Here is a 10213-nt window from a genome sequence, read left to right as displayed (position 1 = left end):
CTGCTTTTTCTTTGTTTTTTTTTTAATGCAAATTTAGGGTTTAGGGTTTGATAATGACAGAAATTTTTTAAAAAAGTAACCTTCAGCCACACCTTTCTATCCTTTTCTCTTGCTTTGATTTTACATTTTTTAAGTACAATTTTGGAATATTAGTGTCCTTTGCCATATGCGTAGACTGAAAAACGTGTTGCAGGTATCTTCGTCACATGGGTTAAGAGATAAAAATAATCTTAGAATTGTAATACCTACTCTATTGATGAATGATGAATTTAGTTAAATGACGAATTTAGTTACAACTTTTTAAGTGTTTGAGTTTAGTTTATTGTATGAGAAGATTCCACAATTTTATTACAAAAATAGTTCAATTTCTTTTATTTTATTACATACAGGTAGAATGAACTAGAAGGGAGAAGATGGAAGAGGTTGAGAAAAGAGGAAATGGGAGAAGAGAGAAAGTGTTTGTTGTGGTGCAAATATTGGAACTTGGTGGCCAGCACATCTGACGGAGGCAAAAGTAAGACCTCCCTCATTCTCCTCCACCCATCCTCCCACTTCTATCCCTTCAAACCAAGCTCTCTACTCTTTGGTTACATTCAGTTTTAACTCTTACAAGCTATATCTCGTTGATAATATTGGAACTCTACCATCAGTGTCTCCACTGTATACACATCAAATTACATGTCAAAATATTAATTATAACCATAATTATATAATGAAATCAAAATTCTCCAAACTTATTCAAATGCATACCTATACATCCAAATACGTAAACCAACACTTAACAGTTTCTGAATTAGTGGCAGCATTGTGGTTGGGGAGTCATTCCATTTCTGAATTATATCGCTTTATCATAAAACAAATGATATTACTATAATAGTTTATCAAACTAGTTATAAAAGGAATGATAAAATATTGGGAATAAGTACCTGCAAAGGGTATATGGATAAGGCAAGTTAGTGATATTTGCATGGATGGTCCTCTGAACATTCTTGTCGCTGAAATATTTTCTTACATGATCATTTGAACAAGGATCGTATCCTGATGATGGCAGTGTACTCCAAAGATCCTGAAATGAAACAAAAGATAAACACTACCTTTTTCATTGGAGCGTATCTATATGCAGTTGAAAGAAATTGATAATACCTACAAGTTACCTAACTATAATACTTACATGTTGGGTGAGAGCATGAAGAGTTGAATTTGGTCTTTCAGAATCTTCTAGACAAACCGGTGAGTAGATATTGAAAATGTTAATATCTGAATACGATTTTAAAAACTTGGCAATATTGACTTTGCAATCTTTGGTTTGTCTCTCTTTACTAAAATCACAGTTCCTTATTATTCCATCGAACACTTGTTTTGAGATTATTCCATGGCTCAGAGCATAATCAAATACTCCCTTTAAATCTGTAATATCATTTATCACAGCATTCCCCATCTGAATTTTGATCAAAATAGTACATGTCAAACATCTATTTCTCTCTATGGATATCCATAATGCTCATAAGAAATAAACTAAATAAAAAAAAAGATAAAATCCTAATATTAATCCTTTTAAAATACTATTTAATAATGAAAATGAAAAAGTTGTATATAAAAGAAAATAAGAAATTATAAAATTATAAAGTGTCCAAAAACATAGTTGTAAAGATAATATTAGTGGTAATTACCATGAATCCCTTCAAATTAATGTAAGAACTTTTTTCATTTCTTTCATGTATAAGATCAGCAAGTTGTGGAGCATAATGTCCTGAACAAAATGTTCATTGAAATTATATTAATGAAAATTAATTAGAGATTTATTAATTAATTATAGAGATTAAGGTGATACCTCCATTACTCTATGCTACAATATAGAATTCATTGGATCTGAAATTTGGAAACATTTTGAACCAACCAACCAAAAAATCATAGTTATCAGAAGCAGAAACTTAATCACCAAACTCACTTAAGTCCTTGGAATTGTTAGTATAAGAAAAGCCAACACCAATTGGTGAGTCCAAAAATATGATATTTGCAACTGAAAAATTAAAATAACATAATGAAATTATGCATCCAACTAATTAAATAAGTAAATACTTTAAAAAATCATCAATAAAATTACATACCTTTATTCCAAGAAAATTTATTAAATTTAAGGTGTTCTTCCGTATCTACCAAAAATGGACAAATCTTTTGTGCTGCTCCAAAGGAAATAGAGGAACAATCAGGTCCTACTCAACAAATAACAACTAGGTAACAGGGAAAAAAAAAACCAAAGCCAAGGCATATAGAACAAAAACAACAACACCACCCACGAGAACTACAACAACAAAAGGTACTTTGTTCTTCACCGATCAAAACAGTTTTAAATAAAAACAGTGATGATGGAAAAAGGATTTGAGGTAAAAAGGATTTGAGGTGTAGAGTGATGTGATCATACAATTTTATTTTTCAAATATATTAAAAATGAATTAAAATGAAGAAAGGGGAGTGATCAAGGGTGCAATCCATGCATACCTCCATTAAGTCAAAGTACAAGAGGTTTATGTGCTGGATCATGTTGAGCTTCAAAAAAACAAGTAAAATAATGTTTTCTATTGGTCGGGTCTTAACTTAATATAACCTGCATACTGATTGAAATTTACTGGTGGTTGTCCCGGCAAACTTTTCACTCTGTCATTCTCCTGCTGTCATGTCTCGTCTCCGACAACCATGCTTATGAGGAAGGAAATGAATAGCATCCAAAATATGAGTCCCATTGATGAGAGGTTAATCCGGTTGATGAGATGTAAGAGTGAGAGATGAAGTGAAATAAGAAATTATGGGCATTTATAGAGGTGGTAGGAGTTTGGATACACCTTTAAAAATATTTATAAATTATTTTTATAGTTAACATTACTAAATTATATTTATCATCACATGTTTAAATATTTTAATTAAATCCATCAAAAGCAAACCGAGCCGGTTACGACAAATGAGCATGCGTAACGTAGAGAAAGGAAAAAATTAGAAAAAAAAAACGCAAAACACATAGGCTGGCTCAAATCGCACACGGCACATGTTGAATTAAAAGAGAAAAAAAAAGTAAATGAGATAAACTGAAACAAGAAATGTGGAGGTGTTAGGATTGAGATTGGATTGGGACAGAGAAACGACAGTGTGCAAAGACACTAAGTGAAGTGGCGGAAGAAGAAAACTGAAAATTCAAGTTTTTACTTGGTGAAGGAAAATTAGGGCTCGGAATTGACGAATGGGTTAACTATAACGTCCCATATATATATATATATATATAAAGAAAATTGTGATTTTTAAGAATAATTTAAAAAAATATAGTTTCATAATTGTATACAACTCTTTATGTTGAATTTATAAATAAACATATATAATAAAAAGGAAATTTGTAATTAAATAATATAAAAATATTAAAATAATAGTATTATGAGTTGTAATACGATTGTAAAAAAATAAAAAATTAAAGTTATCAATATATCATTATTCAATTTTAATGCATGAGTTCTCAATCAAAGAAAAAAAAATTATATTATTATTTTATATCTATATATAAAAAAATTCATTATAATTTAATTATTAAAATTATATATTGAAACTTATAAGAGAAAGTATTTTTATCTAATTTTTTTTAATGATATTTGATATTTAAAAAATATGAATACACACATACAATAATATATATATATATATATATAATTTTAAGTGAAACATGTAAAAATCTTACATAAGAGAAATCTCATTCATTATCAATTATTTCGCGTCTATATTATTCAATTTTTTATTTTTATCATATAATAAAATAAAATATTAATAAAAATAAAATATGAATAAATTTGTGTACAATAAATTTTAAGGGAAATTTCTTTATACAAAATATAAATGTTATGAAATTATATACTTAAAAAAATTAATATTATGCGTACAAATAAACTTTACAAAGTTGAAGTAATAAATAAAACATAATTTTTTTAATAAGATAACATAGATAGACATATAGCAACAACAGATAGCACACAGTTATTATCTTAAATTTCATAAAACAACTTATACTTTTTTTAAAAAAAATTAAAGAATAAAATAAAAGAATTAGGATGTACTATAATTAAAGTTATAATAAATTATTGTTTAAATTCAGTCAGACTTTATAAATTTTTCACATTAAATATTCAAAGGTTACTAAAAATGAAAATGTAATTTAAATTTTTTCTAAATTCGTAATCATCATTTATGTCAATAATCTGATTAAAAGATAAATTATATGTAAACTAATATTTAAAATAAAATAAAATATTATTATTTGCATATATATGTTAAGAGTATAAATTTATAATTTATTTTAATGAATACGAATATATTATATCTATACCTATATATAAAAGGGAAATTTTCATTATAATTTAATGAGAGAAAATATTTCAATCTTATTTTTTTTAGTGATATTTGATATTTAAAAAATATAAATACGCACATATAATAATATACATATAATTTTAAACGAAGAATATAAAAAACATACATAATTAAGAGAAGTCACTACTAGGACTAATGTTTCGTTGATGTTTCGTCCTCGATGAAATACTTGTCTGAATTACTATGTGAAAATCAGGTTTATGGTTACTCATATGTTTTTGTAAAGGGAATGTGTGTTGATAAGTTGGCTAATTTATTCATAGAGAATCATTTCATTTGTATAATATAGGCTTCCATCTATTTTGTTCTTAAAATTATTTTATGAATAAGTATAGTTTATCTATGTATCGTTTCTGTTAACGTATGAGTTTTGGTCTAGTCCCCCATATTTTTGTACTATTTTTTATAATACTTTTTTTGTGTGATGCCTAATATGAAATTTTTTATAAAAAAAACTTACTAGCAGAAACACAGCGCTTTTTTATCATTTAAAAAGTAAAATATTAATAAGAATAAAATAGGAACAAATTTGTGTACACTATAAACTATAAAATATTATAATGAGAAATTCCCTTTATATATAGATATAGAAGATATAAATGTTATGAAATTATTATTAAATTAGATACTTACATAAAAAAAATTATATTATGTGTATAAACAAATTTTAAAAAAAATGATATTATGTGTATAAACAAATTTTACAAAGTTGAAGTAAGAAATAAAACTGTTCCTACGGCCATTCGGTAGTACAAAAACATAATATTTTTTTTTCGTTTTTGGATGCATAGTTTCATTTTTTAGATTATCGTTTCTGTAATTTGTATCTAGTATTTTGGACAATGTAATTCGGTAATTTTATGGAATTGAGAATTCACATTTATTTTTTTGCATTTTGGATTGAGAAATTCATAAATCTTCCAAAATGGGAAATCCTTAAATATTCTAAATTGGGGAATCCATAAATCTTCCGGATTTGTGAGTCTGCTAAGCTTTCATATCCATCAATTCGTAACAGAAATTGGGCTTCCAGATTCAACAATCCAGAAATCAACAATTTGCTTCTAGAACACCCCCTTCATATGGAAAACAACATGATTCACTTATGGATGGATGAATCCGTAGTACATTCTTGGATTCCAATTCTCAGTAACTCCAAAAATTCCATAACCACCAATGCTCATAAAAAAACTTAATTATGACCTCTAGAAGCCAAACAATACTTCGACAATGTAACTCACTCCTCGACTAGTGTCTGAGATGAATGAAGAAGATGAACAATGTCAAACAAACTCCACTAGGGTGTCCTTTTTCAAATACATGGTTAAGGTCAGTTTCAGGATTTTTTAAATTGTGGGGTGCAGGAGAAGAAACGTAGGGGTGCAGGAAGAAGAAGCCTTTTCATTTTTACTTTTATTTTATATTTTACTTTGGAACCCCATGTTTTCATTTTTCCATACCCTCAGTTCTAAAAAGTGTCGGGCCCATTAGGCTGATCCATCAGTTTTTCTATTTGCTAGTCTTACGATTTTATACCCGCACCAAATTGGCTAAAAAGCCTAGGCACATTTGGCTGGTCCAGCAATTATGTTATTTTCCACCCTTGTTTCAATATGCACACCAATTTCACTATAATACTTGGGTCATTCAACTAGTCCAATTGTTACTATCTACAACCTCAGATTTTATATCCGCAGTACCATCCCTAAAAAGCATGGGTCGTCTGCCTAGCCCAACCGTGTTGATATTCCTCACCCGCTTTATACTATACCCACCACTTTCTCCCATTCGACTAGGCCAACTGTTACTAAAAGGAATGATACTAGTGACCTAACCATCACATTTTTAGAAACTTTACGAATTATTTTCATAATTAATATTACTAAATCATATTTATCATCATAGGTGAATTATAGATGTTTTTAGTTTTTTTTTTAAAATTCCTAAGAGTGTTTTTATTTGATTTTTTTTATCAGCAATGAATTAATAAAATAAAATGGAACACTTTAGGGGTGTCTCAACCCTTATACATAAGATACTTCTGGTTTAAGCAATTAACAAAGCAAAACAAAGTAAGATTAAGTGACACACCACTTAACTCAAGAATCTTAAACTATTTAAACTGTTCCTACCCAAACAGAACTGGTTTTACAAAAACTAGCAAACCAAAAACTTGATGGCTATCTAGCCACTGGAATTTTAACAATCTAAAAACTTGAAGTCTAGCTAGCTCCCTATCCATTGCAGCAATACCAAACCTACAACCTTGTGCACTACATTTTATTGCCAAAGTGAGGCACGACCTCTATTGCCAATCTACTTCCAAAAGCTACAAAAATCTCCTCACATCCTCATCTTTTAAGCTCCAAGAGCTAGTCTACTAACCACACAAAACATGTTGATTTTGGCTTAATCCAAAGTCCCACATCGGTGGGTTCATGGTTTGGGAAGGAGGTTTGAGGGTTATAAATTAACATCTCCTCCTTCACTGTTAAATATCCCAAATTGTAATATCTTCTCCCATAATAATAAAAGTGGGTTGTTTCAGCTGTGCTTGGAGATTAGGCTAAATTGGCCAAACTCCGTTAACAATTTTCTGGTGTGTTTTTTTTCTCTTTATCTCTTTTATTATTCCGCTCTGTTTATTCAATATTATTTGTCGGGTAGCTTTGTTAGGGTTTTGTTTTAGTGGGAAAATTACCTGTTTTTCCCAACAAGTGGTATCAAGAGCCGAAGGTTCGCCCTTGGGTTGTTTGAAATTATTTGTAATATTGAATATTATATTTTGAGTTTGTAATGGAAAATCAAGAAGAAGAAGCGAAGGATGTATCCAGAGTGTCGGGCTCCTCGTCATCATGGTTGAGGTTCCCAGTGTCCACTTTGAAATTGGCGGTGGAAATATTTGATGGCACTGGAAATTTTGGCATGTGGCAAGGAGAGGTCTTGGAATCTCTTTTTCAGTAGGGTCTTGATATTGCTATTGAAGGAGAGAAACCAGAAGAGGTAGAGGAGAAAGACTGGAGCATCATCAACCGGTTGGCATGTGGAACTATTCGATCCTGCCTATCCAGAGAGTAGAAGTATGCTGTAAAAAATGAGACTTCTGCACACAAACTGTGGAAGGCATTGGAGGACAAGTTTCTGAAGAAGAGTGGTCAGAACAAGCTCCTGATGAAGAAAAGGTTGTTCCGATTTGACTACCAACAAGGTACTACTATGAATGCACACATCACTATGTTTAATCAATTAGTAGCAGACTTGTTGAATTTAGATGTGAAGTTTGAGGATGAGGATTTGGCTTTGATGTTGTTATCATCTCTTCCTGATGAATTTGAACATTTGGAGACTACGCTCCTTCACGGGAAGGAGAATGTGTCGTTAGATGTTGTTTGTTCTGCTTTATATAGTCATGAATTGAGAAAGCAGAATAAGATGAAAACCAAATCAACGACATCAGAAGAAGCATTGGTAGCAAGAGGTTGTCAGCAAAGTCAAACAAAGGGGAGAAGAGGGAGGTCTAAGTCTAAAGGTCGAGCCGTTGCCAAAGATGAGTGTGCTTTCTGTCATGAGAAAGGACATTGGAAGAAAAACTGTCCAAAACTACAGAAGAAAGGGAAGGCTCCACAAGATGCAAATGTTGCAGAATGCAAAAGTGATGTGGAATCAGATATCTCTTTAATTGTCTCGCTTTCAGCATCATCGTATCCAGACGAGTGGATATTGGATTCAGGTTGTACCTATCATATGTGTCCCATTCGGGATTGGTTCTTTGAATTTCAAGAACTTGATGGCGGGGTTGTTTACATGGGTAATGATAATCCATGTAAGACAACTGGGATAGGTTCAATCAAGCTGCGGAATCATGATGGATCCACCAGAATTTTGCGGGATGTACGGTACGTGCCAAAGTTGAAGAAGAATCTCATCTCATTGGGGGCTTTAGAATCTAAAGGCCTAGTTGTGACGATGCGAGATGGAATTCTTAAAGCAACTTCAGGATCACTGGTGATGTTGAAAGGCATGAGGAAGAACAATTTGTATTACTACCAAGGTAGTACAGTGGTGGGGATAGCAGCGGCAGCAACTTCTAGCTCTAAGAAGGATGCTGAGGCAACGAAGTTGTGGCATATGAGGTTGAGACATGCTGGAGAGAAATCCTTGCAAATTCTTACCAAGCAAGGATTGTTGAAAGATACGAAGGCTTGCAAACTTGAATTTTGTGAGCATTGTGTTCTGGGAAAACAACGAAGAGTGAAGTTTGGCACTACAATTCACAATACCAAGGGTATTCTGGATTATGTGCATTCAGATGTGTGGGGACCTGCCAAGACTCCGTCAATCGGAGGTAGGCATTATTTTGTAACTTTTGTGGATGATTTTTCCAGGAGAGTTTGGGTGTTTACTATGAAGATAAAAAATGATGTGCTTGAAATTTTCCTTAAGTGGAAAGCTCAAGTTGAAAACCAGACAGGAAGAAAGATTAAGGTTCTCCAAACAGACAATGGAGGAGAATACAAGAGTGATATGTTCCTGAAGGTATGCCAAGATTGTGGCATAGTTCAACACTTCACTGTTAGAAAAACACCACAACAGAATGGGGTGTCGAAACGTATGAACAAGACACTTGTGGAGAAAGTTCGTTGTATGTTGTCTAATGCTGAGTTAGGCAGAGAGTTTTGGGCTGAGGTTGTGACATACGCTCAACATCTCGTCAATTGTTTGCCATCATCTGCTATAGATGGCAAAACCCCGTTAGAGGTATGGTCTGGAAAACCAACAACTGATTATGATTCTTGGCATGTTTTTGGTTCTATTGCATATTATCATGTGATTGAATCAAAGTTGGATCCACGGGCAAAGAAGGCTCTTTTCATGGGCTTTAGTCCTGGAGTGAAGGGATACCGTTTGTGGTGTCTAGAGGTAAAGAAGACGATTATCCGCAGAGATGCTACCTTTGATGAATCTGCCATGTTAAAGAAGGTAAATCCAGAAGGAGCTGACAGTACTCCGCAACAGGTGGAGTGTTCCCGGAAGCAGGTGGAGTTTGAGCAGACAGTGGTGATCCCAACACGAAATACCACAAGTGACTCTCCTATGGCAGAAGAAGAGTCAGATGAGGAAGAGGTTCCTACCCAAGAATCTCAACAGCAATCAGTGCCAATTGCAGTTATAAGACAGAGACGAGATATTCAGAAGCCTGCTCGTTTCATGGATATGGTTGCCTATGCACTTCCAATTGCTGATGACATTCCATCCACTTACCCAGAAGCCATTCTGAGTTCAAAGAGTGGTAATTGGGCAGGTGCGATGGAAGAGGAGATGCAGTCTTTGAAGAAGAACCAGATGTGGAAGCTGACACAATTACCAAAAGGTAAGAAGGCAATTGGGTGCAAATGGGTATTTGCAAAGAAAGAAGGATTTCCTAATAAAGAAGATGTTCGCTACAAGGCAAGGTTGTTGCTAAAGGCTTTGCTCAGAGGGAGGGAATTGATTATAATGAAGTATTTTCTCCAGTTGTTAAACATTCCTCCATTCGAATTTTGTTGGCCTTGGTAGCACAGTTGAATTTGGAGCTAGCTCAACTTGATGTAAAGACCGCGTTCCTACACGGTGATTTGAAGGAGGAAATCTATATGACTCAACCAGAAGGATACAAGGTTGCTGGTAAAGAAGATTGGGTTTGTAAACTTAGCAAATCGTTGTACGGACTGAAACAATCTCCGAGACAGTGGTACAAACGATTTGATAAGTTCATGAAGGATCAGAAGTACAAGAGAAGCAAATATGATCATTGTGTGTATTTGCGCAA

At 32.7% G+C, this 10213-nt stretch overlaps 1 pseudogene; it reads right to left on the bottom strand.

The window, feature by feature from the left end:
- Window positions 1–323: 323 nt before the first annotated feature.
- Window positions 324–6192, bottom strand: LOC137829264 (serine carboxypeptidase-like 35; annotated as a pseudogene).
- Window positions 6193–10213: the final 4021 nt, after the last annotated feature.

The sequence above is a fragment of the Phaseolus vulgaris genome, chromosome 7 (assembly GCF_000499845.2).
Source record: "Phaseolus vulgaris cultivar G19833 chromosome 7, P. vulgaris v2.0, whole genome shotgun sequence".
NCBI classification, from domain to species: Eukaryota; Viridiplantae; Streptophyta; class Magnoliopsida; order Fabales; family Fabaceae; genus Phaseolus; species Phaseolus vulgaris.
Note: the sequence above shows the minus strand (reverse complement) of the source record. Positions and strands in the feature narration are given on the sequence as shown.